Below are 20036 nucleotides of genomic sequence, written 5' to 3'. Positions count from 1 at the left end.
CCCTCTTCCCGCACTAATCAGGGTCGACACATGCTGCAATACCACATGCCTACACATTTGAAGTTCCTACAAAATAAAAATATAGATATAAATAACCTTAGCAAATACAAGTGGCTTATTCTTATTAACTCTTATTCTTTAAGATATATGGGTTTAATTATGTTTCATTTCTCCGACACAAACTGCTTTTGTACTGCGGATGTATTGTATCTTTTTGACATCGTCTACACTCTTAGAACTAAAGGAGTGCAGAGGAGTGCCCAGAACACACTTTGAAGGAGTATTCGCTTGTCCCATATTCCACTCCTTTTTCCAGAATAAAATTACTCCCTCTGGACAAAGAGTGATCCAACACCTACTCAAGGAGTACTGTACTACTCCTGCAATAGAGTACAGGCACTCCTCCGAGGGAGTAAAGCTACCACATTGAAACAGCATCCTACTACTCTTTCAGGTAGAGTTCCAGGACTCCGTTTGTTAGAGTGACTATACTCCTTCAAGGAGTATCAGCCCAGATCTTATATTACTCCTTCCAAAGGAGTTTCACGTGTTTTCAATGTATCGTACTAATTTTCTTATTTCACATATTCTTCAGAGCAAGTTGGTCATATGTTTTGCAGGATCCACCTGCGCTACATCTACAAAAGAGTAATGAGCAAAAGGGATTATAATCTTTGAGTAGAATAATTTTTGCTCATACAACTACTTTATGGCTACACTACAGTTTGCACATTAGTATGGTGCTCTGTCTGCGTTGGGAATAACAATGGTTCAAGAAATAATGACACAAATGTACAACACTGATAACTTTTATTTCTCAAGTCATTGCTGTGATTGCTGTGGCTGCCCAAAACACGCTTGGGAGGCGCTCGCTAGGATCAAGCCCCATTAGTGTCTCAAGCAGCAGACAAGCCCGCTTTGTTTTTGGGGTGTACTTGACATTAAATGCCAAGAACACTGCCAAAAGCAAAGTAAACCCATCTACCAAATCCACCGCAGTGAGCTGTAAGCGCTCAAAAGAAACTAAGATGCTGGATGATGCCGTAGCTTGCTCGGCTGAGTGAAGGAGCTTTGGCTATGAGTGCATTTCACCGGGTGCCTGCAAATATGAATGAAAATAATGCAAGTAAGAGTCAATTCCAATGCCCTTTTCATACTATCCTGCATATAACCCCATGAAAAAAAAGAAAGAATACAACTAGAATGTACTGATCGTGTGTGTCATGTCGCCACTAGTGTGTACCTATATTGTGACCAAGTGCAGACACCTTTCATTGCAAACCTTCATTCAGAGCTACAATTTTATGAAGCCCAATACAATTATCACTATGCTAGTCCTTTCAAAAGCTGTGTGCATGTAAAACAAGCACATATTTACCAAATGAAAATTTTAACATGAGCAAGCTCTTCTGCAAGTATCATGATCAGCCTGACTACGCCCACTGCAAGGCAAAGGCCTCTCCCATGTTCTCCAATTAACCCTGCCCTTCGCCAGCTATGTCCACCGTGTTCCTGCAAACCTTCGCCCATGGAACATTTTGCTGCTTCCTGCTATGCCTGCCTTCTCTTGGAATCCACTCCGTTACCCTTAAGGACCAGCGATTATCTTGCCTTCGTCTTACATGCCCTGCCCAAGCACCCTTCTTTCTCCTGATTTCGACTAGGATGTCTTCAACCCGCGTTTGTTCCCTCACCCACTCCGCCCGCTTCCGATCTCTTAACGTTACGCCTATCATTTCTATTTCCATAGCTCGTTGCGTTGTCCTTAACTTAAGCTGAACCCTCTTCGTTAGCCTCCACGTTTCTGCCCCATAGGTGAATACCGGTAGGATACAGCTGTTGTATACTTTTCTCTTGAGGGGTATTGAAAAACTGCCATTCATGATCTGAGAGAACCTGCCATATGCACTCCACCCCATTCATATTCCTCTAGTTATTACTCTTCATGATCCGGATCAGCGGTCACTACCTGCTCTAAGTAAATGTATTCCCTTATCACTTCCAGTCATTTCTAAAACCACACCTATTGTGCTTGACAGTTCTTGTCACATAATACATTGTGCAGTTTAAAATATAGGGTAACCTTGAATCGGGAAAACACTTAAACCAATGACGGTTTTCTTGCTGAAGAGAAATGGCTGTTACAATTCCTGTTTCTCAAATACCATTAACTGAATTTCATGCTCTAAAATAGTGAAGGAAAAATTCAAAATTTTTCATCTCAAAGAGGCAGACAACAAATTTCAGTTTGGTTTGGGTTGGTTTATGGGGTTTAACGTTCCAAAGCGACCCAGGGTATGAGAGACGCCGTAGTGAAGGGCTCCGGAAATTTCGACCACCTGGGGTTCTTTAATTAAACGTGCACTGACATCGCACAGTACACGGGCCTCTAGAATTTCTCCTCCAAAGAAATTCCAGCCGCCGCGGCCGGGATCGAACCCGCGTCTTTTGGGTCAGCAGCCGAGCAAATTTCAGTTGCACATTTTTTTTTGTTTTTAATGATGCATAAGGCATTACTATGCACGGATAACCACACAGTATTCGCCTATGACTGCTAAATAATTTGTAATTAAATATCTTCTCTCTCCTGCTTCACTTTTAAAAACTGAGCAATGGCAATGGCATCAAAGGTCAGTATAAGCCAGGGGAGGCATGAGGAAAACTGCAATATAATTGCGGCTTCGTCATTCATTGTGATTCCGACTCTTAAGGCAGGCTGGCTTTAGCATTGTAACTAATTAAAACGATGAAGTAGCGATATAGTAGCTTTTCTGTGCCTTCCATAACCTATACTGAACATTGATGTCATAGCAATTGCTATGCTATTGAAACAGGGAAGAAAAGAAATCTGGTTGTAATTCTTGATGGAACAGCGCAAAACATCGGGACAAGAGACAAGCGCTGACTTACAACTGGTTTTTATTTGGAAGAAACATTGCTTCTTATACCTTCTTCACCCTCTCAAAAAACACATGCGTCGCAACCATATCGTTCAAGCGTCCACAAAAAAGCATAAGACAAATAATCACAGATATTTATAATCACATTTTTAACATGTCAAATTCTTTCTTAGTCAAAGCAACAGACGGCGTGCTGACACAATCGTCGCGCAGACTCGCTATCGAAGCTGCCTCGATTATTTCCCGGACTAACTGGTCTTTGTGATTAGCCAAAGCTTTGCATTTTTGGAAAACCGGTGCACAACTAGTTGAAGGGCAATCTCTGCAATGGATTCCCAGGTTCCTGCAAGCTTGCTCGAAATTATTTTTGTGTTTTAGCAGCCTTTCATTCATGCACCTGCCAGTCTGCCCAATGTACTGTTTACCGCAAGTCACTGGCAACGAATAAACAAGGCCTTCGGTGCACTCCACAAAGGGGGTTCGATGCTTTATCGTGCATCCCTGCTTCTTTTTGGTCGGATCGGAGTTGACTCGTCTGCACAGACTTTTGAGTTTATTAGGAGCAGTCATCACTACATTCACGCCAGCTTTTCGACCTATGCCTTTCAGGCGATGGGAAATATTGTGAAGATACGGAATTGCTACTACCGGCCTCCTTTCTTTCTGTTTCTGTGCATCATCTTGCTGCTCGGGCCTAGCCTGCATCAGGTGCTTTTTCATCTGCTTGGCAACAGATACCAACAGGTGCGAGGGGTAACCCGAGTTGCCAAGCCGTTCCGCCTGGCGAAGAAAGCTCACATTCATTTTGTGAACACAGGATTTCCTCAAGGCATTCGTGAAGCACAAGTTCACAATAGCCCTCTTGGTCAGCTTAGAGTGAGCTGATTGGAAGGGCATTGGCGCTTTCTCCGCTCTGGGCTCATAGGCCCAGCAGGCGTGCCCTCTAGTGAACTCAAGTCTCAGGTCTAAAAACCTGAGTGACCCTTGAGCAGGAAGCTCGTGCGTGATAATAAGTGGCTGCAAAGCCTGCGCAAAGCGACCCACCTCCTCCATTACTGCTTCTAGCGTATTCGCCCTTTGGCCATCACAAAGAACTAGGTAGTCATCAACGTACCTAAATACCTTTTTAACACTAGTACCTGCAAGGGTTACGTTCAGGAACCTGTCTTTTCGCGCCAAGTACAAATCACTGAGTAGAGGCGCGATACATGAACCAATGCAAACACCGCGTTTCTGGAGATACACTTTTTCCTCCCAACAGACGTAAGTTGACCTGAGGTACACTGCTAATAGCTCCAGGAACCCTCTAATAGACATTCCGCAGGCGTTTTGAAATGCAACAGCACCATGCGTATCTATGCATTCTTCTACAGACACCATCAGCTCGTCATGCGGTATGGAATAATACAAATCTTTTACATCAACTGAGCATGCGGCAAAGGCACCGCTAGAATTGTCAGTTAAAAATCTAGCTATATCGTCCGAAGATTTCACCTGAAATGGGTCGTCAATTGTTAGTAGCTTTAATTTTGCTTGCAAGAAGACACCAAGAATCTTTTGCCACGTCCCTCCCTCAGAAATTATTATCCTCAAGGGCCAGTCTGGTTTGTGAGTTTTTACAGTGAAAAACGCGTCCAAGTTAGACTTCTTGCAAGTTTTTATGCCTCGAAGGAGGTAGTCAAGTTTAAGTTCTTTGCATAGCTTCATAGCAGTTACCTTTGCTTTCCTAACAGCTGATGTCTTGTGCTCGTCAAAAACAGAGCTGATGGTTTCTAACGCCTTAGTTTTGTACAAGTCCTTGGAAATCACAGCAAAGCCCCCCTCTTTGTCAGAGGTCAGTAACGCAAGGGAATTGTCTTTCAAGTACCTTACAGTACGTCCCACTGGGAGATTCCTCTCGCAGAGCTGGTAGCGGCCAACGACGTCGGCTCCGTCTGAAATACACCTTGCACTTTCCGACTCAGGGCTTGCCTTGGCAACGCGCCGCACCATGGCAAGAAGCTCCGGTGTTGTCTTCTTCGGTTGGATGGCAAACTTAGGCCCAAGGCTAAGCACCTCGCGGACCGGTTGTGGCAGAACATCCACACCAAGCGTGTGGATCTTGTTTTCTTGGCTTTGTTCGGTCATGCCTCTTCTCCTTTCATTGTAGTCAGCGCGCAGCAAGGTGCAAGGAAAGTGCAAGGTGTATTTCAGACGGAGCCGACGTCGTTGGCCGCTACCAGCTCTGCGAGAGGAATCTCCCAGTGGGACGTACTGTAAGGTACTTGAAAGACAATTCCCTTGCGTTGCTGACCTCTGACAAAGAGGGGGGCTTTGCTGTGATTTCCAAGGACTTGTACAAAACTAAGGCGTTAGAAACCATCAGCCCTGTTTTTGACGAGCACAAGACATCAGCTGTTAGGAAAGCAAAGGTAACTGCTATGAAGCTATGCAAAGAACTTAAACTTGACTACCTCCTTCGAGGCATAAAAACTTGCAAGAAGTCTAACTTGGACGCGTTTTTCACTGTAAAAACTCACAAACCAGACTGGCCCTTGAGGGTAATAATTTCTGAGGGAGGGACGTGGCAAAAGATTCTTGGTGTCTTCTTGCAAGCAAAATTAAAACTACTAACAATTGACGACCCATTTCAGGTGAAATCTTCGGACGATATAGCTAGATTTTTAACTGACAATTCTACCAGTGCCTTTGCCGCATGCTCAGTTGATGTAAAAGATTTGTATTATTCCATACCGCATGACGAGCTGATGGTGTCTGTAGAAGAATGCATAGATACGCATGGTGCTGTTGCATTTCAAAACGCCTGCGGAATGTCTATTAGAGGGTTCCTGGAGCTATTAGCAGTGTACCTCAGGTCAACTTACGTCTGTTGGGAGGAAAAAGTGTATCTCCAGAAACGCGGTGTTTGCATTGGTTCATGTATCGCGCCTCTACTCAGTGATTTGTACTTGGCGCGAAAAGACAGGTTCCTGAACGTAACCCTTGCAGGTACTAGTGTTAAAAAGGTATTTAGGTACGTTGATGACTACCTAGTTCTTTGTGATGGCCAAAGGGCGAATACGCTAGAAGCAGTAATGGAGGAGGTGGGTCGCTTTGCGCAGGCTTTGCAGCCACTTATTATCACGCACGAGCTTCCTGCTCAAGGGTCACTCAGGTTTTTAGACCTGAGACTTGAGTTCACTAGAGGGCACGCCTGCTGGGCCTATGAGCCCAGAGCGGAGAAAGCGCCAATGCCCTTCCAATCAGCTCACTCTAAGCTGACCAAGAGGGCTATTGTGAACTTGTGCTTCACGAATGCCTTGAGGAAATCCTGTGTTCACAAAATGAATGTGAGCTTTCTTCGCCAGGCGGAACGGCTTGGCAACTCGGGTTACCCCTCGCACCTGTTGGTATCTGTTGCCAAGCAGATGAAAAAGCACCTGATGCAGGCTAGGCCCGAGCAGCAAGATGATGCACAGAAACAGAAAGAAAGGAGGCCGGTAGTAGCAATTCCGTATCTTCACAATATTTCCCATCGCCTGAAAGGCATAGGTCGAAAAGCTGGCGTGAATGTAGTGATGACTGCTCCTAATAAACTCAAAAGTCTGTGCAGACGAGTCAACTCCGATCCGACCAAAAAGAAGCAGGGATGCACGATAAAGCATCGAACCCCCTTTGTGGAGTGCACCGAAGGCCTTGTTTATTCGTTGCCAGTGACTTGCGGTAAACAGTACATTGGGCAGACTGGCAGGTGCATGAATGAAAGGCTGCTAGAACACAAAAATAATTTCGAGCAAGCTTGCAGGAACCTGGGAATCCATTGCAGAGATTGCCCTTCAACTAGTTGTGCACCGGTTTTCCAAAAATGCAAAGCTTTGGCTAATCACAAAGACCAGTTAGTCCGGGAAATAATCGAGGCAGCTTCGATAGCGAGTCTGCGCGACGATTGTGTCAGCACGCCGTCTGTTGCTTTGACTAAGAAAGAATTTGACATGTTAAAAATGTGATTATAAATATCTGTGATTATTTGTCTTATGCTTTTTTGTGGACGCTTGAACGATATGGTTGCGACGCATGTGTTTTTTGAGAGGGTGAAGAAGGTATAAGAAGCAATGTTTCTTCGAAATAAAAACCAGTTGTAAGTCAGCGCTTGTCTCTTGTCCCGATGTTTTGCGCTGTTCCATCAAGAATGAATAACCAACATGCCCAAGCAAGCTGCTGTCCTGGTTGTAATTATTTAGCGATTGGAGACGAATACTATGCAACAATTCTATGTATACGAATGCCCAGCACGTCACTACAAAGAACACACATAGCCAAAAATTTGGTGTTTATACTCATTTAAGGTAATACTACTTCCCACGCAAGAACACGACAGCCATGTGTAAACTTTTTGCTTTCATAGTAATAAAATCTATCCAACGACAAGTTAGGCGCAGCATGCCTGCTCTTTATAAATATGCAATACTGACAATGTTTGACACTAGCATTCGGCATGAACGAGATAACTGTGATTACTTCGCACATTACGTGCCAGTCCATACTATATGCACAATTTAGATTTGCAAATGTAATGTGTAATTCTCTCTGACTGCCACGTTAGTGCACTGCAAACCAATGAAGTTGCCTTGCATTTGCAATGTTCTCACTACTTTTATGCAACACTGATCACTTCAGTATATCTGCATCGTTCAGTTAGAAGGCCACGGGATAGCTAGAATTAAGGCTATTTTATGTGATGGAAACCATTGACTAGACAACAAAGAAGAAAAGCCTCAACTACTGTCCTGGTGCTGGGACGTCTAATAAGAGCTCAGAAAGACTCGGTTTCAATACGCCAAACCCTCCGCATAATATTACCCTGTGCGAAAATACCCCACCCCACCCTAGTTTAATTTCTGTCCACATGCACCAAGGCTCACTGCACCTGTTATAAATATTGCCCTAAATATTGCAATCAAGCTGCCCGTGTATGCATAGGCTATCTGTGCATCGAGAAAGAAAGAAGTTGTTAGGAATGTTTCACACCAAAAACAGAAAAAAAGGCAGCCTGTTTCTCAGAAACAGCTAAGAGCATGAAATGGTGTGTCCAAAAAGATTAGGCTGCTTTGTACTTATTTATGACAACGAGAACTGTCAGAGCTGCGCTTTCAAACATTCAGGAGCTTTGTGCACAAACGTAGCTTCCGTATGCACGTCTTGCAGCACCAACGCTTCCGAATTGAAACGACCGATGAATATGCACAGGAAAAAGCAAATAGAGAGCGCTTGAATTTAAAAGAAAAGCTACCTTGCACAATCAGCAATTTCACGACAGAACCTTCCAAACAGTGACGTGTACTGGTTGCGGTATACCGAATATATACCTAGCAAATAAGTGTGCGCTTTGTTAACGAGCGGGATTCTGTGGCGGCAATGCTACAGCTCCAATTCCGAAAACCTAATGCTGCAGAAATTGAGTTTTCAAAATACGTGCGAATGCACGATACACTTTTGCACGCATTTAGAACTTTCAGTTGTGAAACACAGACAACGAATCTTGTGTATGCGTCTTCCTTGGCTGGTAAAAAAATTCTATAAGTCTCCAGTTTGCCTGTGTACTCCACAAATTCTAGGATCCCTGTCCGCTACATGTCAAATTTCACTGAAGTGAAAGTAATACAACCGACAGCTGATGATCTGCTAGGGCAACAGGATTTCAAAAGTTTGAGAAGGGCAGTGGGAGTCCAATCCAGGTGGAGTAATGAAATTTGACTAGTAACAGACAGGGATCCTCCAATCTGTGGAGGACACGGCAAATTGGAGACTTACGGAGGAATTTTTTTACCCGCCAAGGAACACGCATACACAAGAGAGAACCACAGAGGACTACGGCTTTTACCAGCCCTTGTCCTGTGCGGTTCTGTCTTGTGTATGCGTCTTTTTTGGCTGGTAAAAAAATTCTTCCATAAGTCTCCAATTTGCCTGTGTACTCAACAAACCGCAGGATCCCTGTCCACTACTAGTCAAATATTTCAACTCCACCTGGCTTGGACTCCCACCGCCCTTCTCTGTGGAGAAAGGGTGACAGCAGCTGGCAAAGGACAAGGTTAACTGCAGATCAACTGGGGAAGCATTATCCTGCACTGATTTTGACGGCAGGTTCACAAGACAAACAAAATCAACTCGAGGAGCGGGGTGCACATCATGCGACTGAATGTCAATGGCCAGTGAAAATGGCACCAGCACTGTGGAATGCACATGCAGAAAACGAGACGCATTTTTTTGTCAACTTTGAGTAGCAGTCTACTGCAATTTTAAAGAGCAAAGCTCTCAAGTATGGCAACACTGGCACTTTTTGTTTTACTGGGGTGAGGGTCGTCGTGAGGGTTGAAGTCCATATTTCTTTTCCATCCACTGTGTTAATTGCGAGCTATGTTTACCTAATAGGGGCTGGGCATCTAACATCACCGTTATTTCTTTGCAGCAGTTAAAACAATACAGCATACATTTTATAACATGCTTAACGAATTTTTGGGAGCAGCATGCTTTTACCCTTCTACTATTTGTTGCTACTGAATCAGTTTGGCGTTGACAAAAGATCTGTAATAAGGAGTAATTACTCATTGACATCCACTCGAGCACAGCCAAATGGCTACAAAGGAAAGCTATACAGCTTTCACAGAAACTTCGTAGTTAAAGAAAGATTCGTCCTGGTCCGGTGTTCGAACTCAGAACCACCACTTCACAGGAGCAGTCGCTCTATCAATTTGTCCAACCTGGACGGCAAGCTTATGGTAGGGCGAGAGCGAAGTGATCAATAACTCGAGTGGGAACTGTGTTGGTCCAATGTTTTAGGACCCCTAAAACATTGGACAAACTCAGTTCCCGCTTCATGTTACCTCTAAAACATTGGACAAACTGAGTTCCCGCTTCATGTTACAATACTGAGTGACATTTTGGTCTATACACCAGAAATACCGGCAAAGCATCATGATAGAACACAATGTTTTTTAAAGGGATAAAGGAATATGTTCGTCCTTTCAGAGGGCACATATGCATAAGAGGCAACATGTGTGAAATAGTCTCTGCACCTGAAGCAGTGTAAATTCCATTATGTTAACAGCAGCAGTCAAAAGCTTCATGAGCGACTATTTCATGCAGATCATGTAATTACATTCATGTAATTCAGGATCAGATTCATGTGATTATACAGGGAGGTACTGCTGCTAAGTGCATGTAGAGCTCTGCATGCATTTCTAAACCCGGCTGTGAGCCTATGTCTACGAAATTTTTCTAAATAGGCAGGTAAGGTATGCATCACTGGAAAACAATACCTACCACAAACAGCTGAGGAGAGATAGCACAGCCAAAAGCTGGAAGCACGAATGGCCCAGTAGATACTGGCAGCTGGCAACTGCAAATAAATATGTCAGAGCAACTGTTGTCAGTGGCCGTAACAATGTCATGAATGACAAGAGAAGAAATTGTCTACTGCTTCATAAATTAGAATAAGGTAGTAACATAGGAACACAAAAAGCAATGAGAGGGCCCATGACAAAAGAAATGAACAGATTGTATGTGATGCACCGATATACATTTTTTCAGTAGATTTACATGACTGTCACACCCGCATAGAAAGATGAGCAGGCTGGAATACCACTATTTTTATGCATGATGAAAAGAGCGTAACTATTCGAATATAGCATGCACAGGATTTTATTACTACTAGGGTGCTTTGCAGCAGCACCGAAGGTATTTTTAAATTGAACGTAGCGACCAGTAGACCCGTCTGCTTTGCACAAATGATGAGAGGATGGAAAAGGCATGCATTCATTAGCAAGAAGCACGATATCTCACATCACAGCATGAAACGAAAATTGGTATTGCATTTAACAAATCTGCACAGAAATAAAAACTGCCTAGTGGCAATGCAAGTAAGAGCAAGGGAAAAAAATACTGAAGAAAACTGGTGAGTGTGGTGCAGGGAGGTCTGTGGGTAGGGTCTCGTGCCTGGGAATAGTTCCGAGCGCGGAGAATCGCCGGCAGCACAGCTGGTGGCAGTCAACCAAGAATAAATAAGAGAAAGTGAAAATCAATAACAAACCATCACCGATATAGCGAACGACTTGAAAGCGGGCCGCACAAACGAGGGATATAGCAAAAAGCTTGAAATCCTAAATAAGTGCGCAGTTGCATCCCAAACAGTTCTCAAAATCTGAAGGCGAGGAAGCATCGACACCTACACCTCAGGGCAGACGCAAGAACGATCTAACTATGACATAATACTGTGTCAAATTCTGTTCCATGGGGAAGCACAGATAAAAATTTACAAATGACTAGGCAAGGGATATGCCCCAGCCTTTTACACGCGATCATTGTCCCCGAAAAAATTGTATGACAAATATTAAGGCGTAAGCACTAATCCCACGAGTACACACACTGAGCACTGTCTGTTGGCAGCTGGCCTAGCGCGAGTGCTCTGTCGCGCGGCACTGCCGCTCATCGTCATCTTCTAAGTAGCACAAATCAATCCGACGGGCACCAGCCGCGAGGCAACTCGACCGTTGTCAGTTCCCTTGTCTGTCCGCAGCTGGCCTAGCAAGAGCGCTCTCTAACGTGGCACTGCACGCTCATCATCCTCTCCTACGTAGCACAAATCTATGCTATTGGAATGTAGTAAACTTTGTCTGTTGTTTTTCGCAGCGCTAGCAAGAGACCGCATAACTCTGTTGTGATAACTGGTGGCATTTTTATTTACCGCGGCACCCGAGTACTAAACGCAGATAGAGACTATGGAGCAACAGTTGCCATGCGGCCTATACGCCCGTTCTTTTCTGGTAAAGGCCGATTCACACGATTTTCCGTTCGCCCGCTGCCGCGGCCGACAGCGCGCCTCTCAATGTGGTGACGCATGAATACGTAGTGCGCGGGCCGCGGGCGAACGGACCGTCGTGTGAATCGGCGTTAACGCATTATAGCTGAGGCAACCGCACGCAGACTGCCTGCACTGCCATCCCTATATAGGCGCACACTAATAACGCGTGCGAATAGAGATCAGAAGTAAAGAAACGTACACGGGACTCACCGTTCAGACGGCTCATCAAGGCTTAGCAAAACCGCACATTCTTCTTCGTTGCCTCTCCAGATGACAAGTCGTAGCGCTACCTTTCTTCAGGGCTTTACCCGTTCAAAATCACCAGTGTTGATAGGGCGTAATTCTCGTCGTTGGTTTCCAAAACACACTTGTGTTCTTCATACACGTCCACCGCACGAGCACTCAAACAATGCTACGAAAACCCAAATAACACAAACCGTGACGACGGCTGCAGTTTTGCTTCGTTGAAAAAACCTACAAATGCGCTTTTTTTATTACTAATATTTGAATTGTGTTCGCAACAAAAACAAATTATATTTTTTCATTTTATTTCTTTATTAAATGCGAATACCAAAGCGCTTTTAGATACTTTTGCTGACATGTCGTTTGTAGAAGCTGCGATCCTGTGATCCCATCCCCGGGTGTCCTAGCAGACGACGGCGCAGACGACGCTGTTGACGGAATGCAATTTCGATTGACGGCAGCGAAAATCCCTTAAATGCGACAAAAAAGGCAAAGAAACGCACCGTATCGCAAACTGGTCCATATCAAGGATATGTTCGACGCGAGCGGTAGGACAAAGAGCAGCTGCGATGCATTACTCTACGCGACACTGGCATGGTCGACGGAGATCTACATGAAACAGAGCTTAAATGTGACCCGTACAAGCGGATTACTGTGATATCAACTGCGTTACGGAACTACGACGATACTTGCTTCACACTTTAGCTTGTATGCAACAGCGGCCCGCACTCGCCGCATCCTGTTCGAGTGTACTTTCACTAGCAAGAGCCCACATGCATGGAAGCCGACAGAAGCAACTGTCTTTTCGAGTTCAGATTGTTCCGAATAATACGAGCAGCTTACTTTAGCACGTACTCGAATTCAAGTTCTCAGCCTGTGTGTCACGTATGGTGACGATGGCGTCGAGGACGAGCTTAAGAATCGCCTTAACGTGGCCGCAACGCAGCCGGTATCGCAAGCATTCGTGCGCTAATTGTTGTTCACCTGTACTGCGAACGTGCGCTCAGTCGCAGGCCAGCCGCTAGCTGCTCGATTTGCCAGCCTTGCGAGTACAATTCGCAAGTTTCTGAGCCAATCTTTGAGCGAGCCGAGCTTTCAGCTATGACGCTGCTCGCGAGCGCGCCGCGCGACGAGCTTCGGCCTGCTCCCTGGCTGCCGTATTCGTAGCTAAGCCTAGGAGGTTTCACTTCGATGCCAGAGCTGAGAGCGCTTTCAAACTGGCTAGCGCTGAGGTGCTACTCTTTGCATTGTAAGTACGTTTTATTGTGAACTATGTCTCGTAGTGAAATAAAGATATGTTCGGGTCCACCCGAACGGTGATGATGGCGTCGAGGACGAGCTTAAGAATCGCCGCAACGCCGCCGATATTCCATGCATACATGTGTGCTAAATTTGTTCACCTGTGCTGCAAACGTGGGCATAAAGGCTCGCTCAATCGCAGGCCAGTCGCTGCTCGATTTTCCAGCCTTGCGTGCGCGATTCGCAAGCTACGGAGCGAATCATTGAGCGAGCCGAGCTTTCGGCAACGACGGCGCCCGCGATCGCGCCGGGCGACGAACTGTGCGCTGCTCGCTGGCTGCCCTTGTCGTCGCTAAACCTAGCCGATTTCACATAGATGCTGTAGCTGAATGCGCTTCGAAACTGGCCAGCACTTAGGTGCTACCCTCGGCACCGTTTTACTCTGAACCCCGCGTCATAGGGAAATAAATATATGCTCGGTTTCCGCGACCCCTTCAGGAGCGGAGCTATAGCAGAGGCCAGGCGAACTCCAGAGCAGCAGCAAAGCGGCTATGGGAGTAAATTTGTATGGCTGTTATCGCTTCTACCAACAACTCGACATTGGCTAATGATACTCTATCCCAGAGCTTTGGTCGTGAACAAACAATACCAGTGCATTTTTCTGACGCCGGCATCCAGGCTGGCAGGCCAGCCCCGAGAAGCTAGCGCGCCCTTACGATTGTATGGCCGTAAGGGCGGAGGAGTAAAACAAGCACTGAACTCCCTTGGGGTATGCAGGAGTGGAAATGCCATTTTACTCTTTTGTCAAGAGGAGTGAACAGGACCTTTCACTCTTTCTCGTTTGTAGAGAGAGTAGATTGAGACCTGCAGGAGTAGCGAGGCTCTTTTACTCTTAATGCAAGAGTAGCAGTTCTTAGAGTGTATTTTCCTGCTTCTATTACGTGATATTGTGTACACCCGATTGTATCTGGACCTTTGGAGCTGCTGACGCGATTTTTTTTCGATTTTTTTTCTTTTTTCAAATTATACATCTTACGAGGATCCTTAGTGTTATGTACGTTTAATTACACGATTCCCTCAAGTTTGACTGAAATCGAACGGTTTTCCAACCATTCTGTGAGAATTTTCTCTCTGCCGTGACGACTTCCGGTGGATGTGGCGTTACACCATTCCCGTGGCTATATCGACGTCCGCGCTATTTAGACGCAATTTTGACATTTTTCCAATAATTAATTAACTGACTACTCTAGAGTCACCAAACTTGGCTTCGGCGTTCATATTTTCATCCTCTATCTGAAGCAAGAATTGGCTTTCATCTATCTTTTTTAGTTCCCGAGTTAAACGCGTGTGACACGCTTTGTTAGTGGACGGGCGACAATATGAGCCATTATAGGCTTTCGCCTTAAAAATAAGCTGGCGTCATCAAGCGGCCGTGTGGCCCACAGAGCAAGACGCACACCCCGACTTCAAACAATGCTGTGCACGTTGTTCGTCTATATATATACCGGGTGTCCCAGCTAAATGTAACCAAACTTTTAAAAAAGGCGCAGTGTCCTAGTCCAGTGAAACCAACTCAGGGTTATTCATGTTCGCGTGGCCTAGTCTTGAGTATTTTTTTCGCTCTTCAAGGTTAATTAATTAGTTAAGTTTAATTAGCTAACTTTTTAATTATTAACTTCAGGAAGAAAATGTCAATGCAAAAGTTTTAGATGATCTCGAAAAACCGCTAGTAGTGCTGTTTCCGTCAAGTTACGACTTACGTAGCTTCATTTATTGGCTTTAAAAGAAAGCTGTCACGTGACCAGCTGCTCGCTCACTTCTCTGCCCCAATGTGCACCCAAAGTCTCATCGAGGAGAGGACTTCAGAAAAAATAAATGTTATTCCTTAAGGCGCGTCTTGGGACGTTGAAGTGGCACAGTTGTCATCCGGAAGCTTTTTCTTATTGTGCGGGTTATGGTTAAAGGCGGTAAAAAAACTACGTTACGTAAATGTTACTTTGCTGAAAATGTCTCAGTAAGCTGTTTCTCAAAGCGATCTACAACTTTTCCGTTGAAACATTGTTCCTCAAGTCAATAATTAAAAAGTTAGCTGATTAACGGTGGGGCTAAGAATTAACATGCAGAAAACCAAAGTAATGTTCAACAGCCTATCAAGGGAACAGCAGGTCGCAATCGCTAGCGAGGTGCTGGAAGTAGCAAGAGAATGTGTCTACTTAGGGCAGGTAGTGACCGCAGATTCGGATCATGAGAGGGAAATAACTAGAGCAATAAGAATGGGGTGGAGCGCATCTAGCAGGTTCTCTCAGATCATGGATGGTAGCTTACCAATATCCCTGAAGAGAAAAGTATACAACAGCTGTATCCTCCCGCTACTCACCTATGGGGCAGAAACGTGGAGGCTAACAAAGCGGGTTCAGCTTAAGTTAAGAACAACGCAGCTGGCTATGGAAAGGAAAATGATAGGTGTAACGTTAAGAGATCGGAAGAGGGCGGAGTGGGTGAGGGAACAAACGTGGGTTAATGACATCTTAGTTGAAATCAAGAGGTAGAAATGGCCTTGGGCAGGGCATGTAATGCGAAGGCAAGACAATCGCTGGTCCTTAAGGGCAACGGAGTGGATTCGAAGAGAAAGAAAACGTAGCAGGGGACGGAAGAAAGTAAGGTGGGTGAATGAGATTAAGAAGTTTGCGGTGATACAGTGGCGGCAACTGACAAAGGACGTGTTAATTGGAGAGACATGGGAGAGGCCTTTGCCCTGCAGTGGGTGTAGTCAGGCTGATGATGATGATGATCAATTAGTCAACCTTGAAGAGCGAAAAAAAACTGCAGACTAGGTCACGCGACTGTAAACAACCCTCATTTGGTTTCAGACGGCTAGGACACCCCGTGTTTTTTAAAAGCTTAGTTACATTTAGCTGGGACTCCTGGAATACTCGACACCAGTTTTCGCGAAATTCGTTCCAAAATTGTGGCGCAACATTTTGTCGTAAAACATTTCAGGTGGTGTCGTACGATTTCTCATTTCGTATATCTTAGATGTGCCTGTCAAGCTAGAGGCCAGCTTGAGGCAGGGATACGAACGTGGAAATATGCACGTTCGTATAAAGATTGTGATGCAACCGTTCGTCTTTTTTATTTATTATTTATTCAAGGACTACTGCAGCGCCCGAAGGCATAGTTGCAGGCGTGATGTACAAGGAAATAAAGCATTGCAAGTACCATAGTGAGATGATGGTACTATTTGAAGGACACATGGAACAGCCATAAAAACATCAAAAACACGCAAACACACACCTACATTGAATTGTGGAATCTTAGCATAATATCAGTTTATGAAATGAAACACTTCAACATTTGTGAGGTCAACAAAGTTTTTAGGCAGTTTGTTCCACAAAGATATGTAATGTGGAAAGCAAAAATTCTGAATTCTGATAAGCGTTATTTAGACAACTGCATTCTTGTATCTTAAAATCGTGGGCACAACGTGCAGATTCAAAATGTGGCAGGAGAACACAGAGCTTTATCAATCCGAGTTTTATCGCACTAGATGGGTAGAACATTCCTAATTCACTGTACAGGTGCCTAGTACTAAGAAGTTCCCAACCAAAAGATGCTTTCATTGCTGAAACGCTGTGCTGAAAATTGTCGTCACTGGCGACAGAACGAGCTGCACGGCACTGTACGCGTCCTAAAAGACCTTATAATGCAACCATACGCTTATCCCACTCCGCACTGGCATATTCAAGAACGGATCTAATGCGCTTCAGGTGCAGCAGTTACTCTACATTTGCTGGGGCCTCCGGATAGCGACCCTTCAATTCCCCTATATCCTTTCCTGGGTCCACTCGGAAGCCTATGCCCCCCCCCCCCCCCTGCCTACTCTGCGACCCCTTCACTCACATCCTTTTCCAATGGCCGGCGGATCCTCCCCCCCCCCCCCTACCCGGCCCGCACACCGGGGAGCCTGGAGCACCCGACCGGCTGGGCGGAGTGGGAGACCCTGTTGCGCTCTGCGGACACGAACACGAGGATTGCGACGGACCGGACCGCTGACGTCACGGACCACCATGAACGTCTGAGTGCAGTGAAGCGGTGCGGAGCCCTGGTGGGGCTTGCGTGTACTAACACCCTCCTCCTCGTTCCGGGTGGTGTCACACGCGAGTGTGTGTGCGTGTGGCTGGGAGAGGGTGCGTCGTACACCTCCGAAGGCAAATGCCGCACAGTCGATCACACGGTTTCATGCTTCCGCTTTCCCACTCGTAAGCAATCATATGTGTGTGGGCCGATTTTTTTTTTTTTCAGTTTCCAATGCAGTGGGCCTGCCGGGGTCTGGGATCAATCACTGCGCCTCTCAATGCACAGCAGGATGCCAAAGGTACTACAGCAATTAGGCAAATCATTCAAAATACAGTCATAATCGCAGCAAAGATGCACAGAAAAAAAGTGGACGCAATAATTTCCAAACCAGTGATAAAACGAGAATTGTAAGGATAGATCACTTTGGCTGAAGTCACAGCCCTGTGCCTGTACAATACGTCCAGCATCCACCAGAAGACTTACGAAATATTTCTCCGAGCAGTGCCACTCTTTGCGAAAGCCTTCTTTCGACCTCCTCTCACTGCATCTGGCGGCAGCAGCTCCCACTTGACGTGAAGATTGTCGTTCTCAACGTAGCCCCGACGATAAGGTTGTCCAGGTTAAGCCATTCGCCATCTATGTAAGCGCTTGCGTTTGGCGATTCTTGCGGCTTCTCAAACCATTTCCCGTAACTCCCCATGACTTGGAAGCCCACCCTTGAGCAGTCCTTGGGGTGCACAACGCTCAGGCCGACTTTTTGCTTGAACGGCCACGGGACAAGGTCGTCCATGTGTCCTTTGTATAGAGCCAGGACCACATAAAGATTCACAGATCCGGCAACTTTTCTGAGGCAGATTCCAGGACACAGGCAATATCCACGCAGATACACCAGATTGTGGTCATACTTAGCAACGCCTCCGAGCAGCGCTTCTTTAAGTGCATTCACACCTGGTACAATAAAGTTGCAGGCCGTTACTTGGAGCTGCGTATATCGCAATCCTTCTGTGATTCTATCGAGTGCCGTCTCGCTGTATTCTTTCAATTCGGCTTTAAACGAAGCAGCAATGTTCGTCACAGTTTCTCGGGTAGCTTTTGTCACATAAACCAGTGCGTCTCTCAGCGTTGCACTCGCAGGAAGATTTAGTGCATCAACCTGTGCTTTCAAACCATTCTGCTCTTCCTCATTGCAGACTGTCAGCTCACGAAGAAATGTATTTGAAACCTCTCCGTTTGGCTCGGGTTTAGCGGCCAGTTCCTCTTTCATTGTTTCTTTGAACTTATTTATGCCCTTTGAGATATCGTTGAATCTATCACTGTGCGTGCGAATGTCAACGGCTATTTGTTCTACGCATCGTCTGATTTCTGCTACCTGATGTTGAAATGCTACTGGGAAAGAAGGCAGAAATTGTTTGTCCTTCTTGCTGCCTGTCCCTACTTGGTCTTCGGATTCAACTGCTTTCATTTGTGTAGAGCAGTCTGATGTCAGATGAGAGCACACGTCCACGCAAAGAACATTGGCTGAACACATGGGGCAAGGAACTGAGTGGTGTCCGCATTCGGTTTGAAAATGGCGGGAGATCTCCAAAGCAGACGTCACAGTCCCGCAGCCACATTCGTTGTTCCAGCAAGCCACCTGCAGGGATAATGGAGTCAGCGTTTTCATAAAAATCATATCTGCTGCTCTATGTGCTAAATTGCGGTCCTCTCGGCGTTTGGGGCTATTTTAAGCTGGGATTTAGGGAGCGGTTCGCCTGGGCGTTTAAAGCACGACGACAGTAGGAAGAGAGACAGGCAATCGCAACTGTGCACTCAGTGTGCACTCGGAGCGTCGTGTGCTGAACAAAGGAGATGCTCATTCATCTCGTTTCGCCAGAGCTTCGCAAGCATTTAGAGCAGCGGGTTCTTTGAGGCTGATAACGCGTTACATTCGCCAGCGTTGTGACAGTAAGAACATACTAACGAAAAAAGAGAATATTTCCTTACTTTTGTCTTTCGCGGAAATGGAAGCCGTGTAATATGGGATTTTTGTTTGTTGCGCACAAATAAAAGTTGGTATTACATTTGCAAGCCCCATATGCCTCACCTATTTGGAGCCCGCATCATGCTTACCTTAACAACGCGCTTGAAGTAGTACAAAACAGAGCAGCCAGATTCGTTCATTCTTCATATTGCTACGACATCAATGTGTCAGGGTTGACAGATAAATCAGGGTTATCACTCCTCTCAGTTCGTCGCCGCATCGCCAGCCTTTGCTTATTCTACAAATTTTAACACAGTTCACGTTCCTGCGCGCCCTACATCGTCCCGCCAACCCGCATATCTGATCGCACTTTTCATCCTTTCCAAGTTTCTCGACCACGTGCCCGCACGGTGGCTTTTGCAGCCTCATTTTCCCCCCGTACCACTGTGGATTGGAACGACCTTCCCAGCGAGATTGCAGCCATCATGTGCTCCGTGACCTTCGCTGATAATCTTCATGCTTATTGTTCATCGTGTTAACACTTGCCGCCAACTAATATTGTACCCAGCCCTTATGTAATGCCCTCACCGGGCCTTTAAGGAAAATAAATGAAATGGAATGGAATGAAAACTGACTTCTAGATAGCGTCTTGTTCCCGTGGACGACACCCCTTAATGCACGCCATCCCTTATGTTAGAATACTTCTGACTGCTTCGAACAGCAGCATGAACATCGAGTCACTGAGTAGGCCGAATTGAGCATCCTACTTCCCGAAAATTCT

At 45.6% G+C, this 20036-nt stretch overlaps 1 long non-coding RNA gene across 1 annotated transcript; it reads right to left on the bottom strand.

Annotated features, from left to right (window-relative positions):
• Nucleotides 1-292: 292 nt before the first annotated feature.
• On the bottom strand, nt 293-12166 carry LOC149329477 (uncharacterized). The gene is made up of 4 exons (XR_016285862.1): nt 11947-12166; nt 10819-10912; nt 10200-10275; nt 293-1099 (listed from the first exon to the last, which is right to left on the bottom strand). It is a non-coding gene; the product is annotated as an uncharacterized LOC149329477 (long non-coding RNA).
• Between the last annotated feature and the right edge of the window lie 7870 nt (nt 12167-20036).

Source organism: Amblyomma mixtum, chromosome 9 (genome assembly GCF_055824585.1).
Source record: "Amblyomma mixtum isolate Tamu chromosome 9, ASM5582458v1, whole genome shotgun sequence".
Lineage (NCBI taxonomy): Eukaryota > Metazoa > Arthropoda > Arachnida > Ixodida > Ixodidae > Amblyomma > Amblyomma mixtum.
The sequence above is the reverse complement of the archived record's forward strand: the minus strand, read 5'-3'. Positions and strand labels throughout refer to the sequence as shown.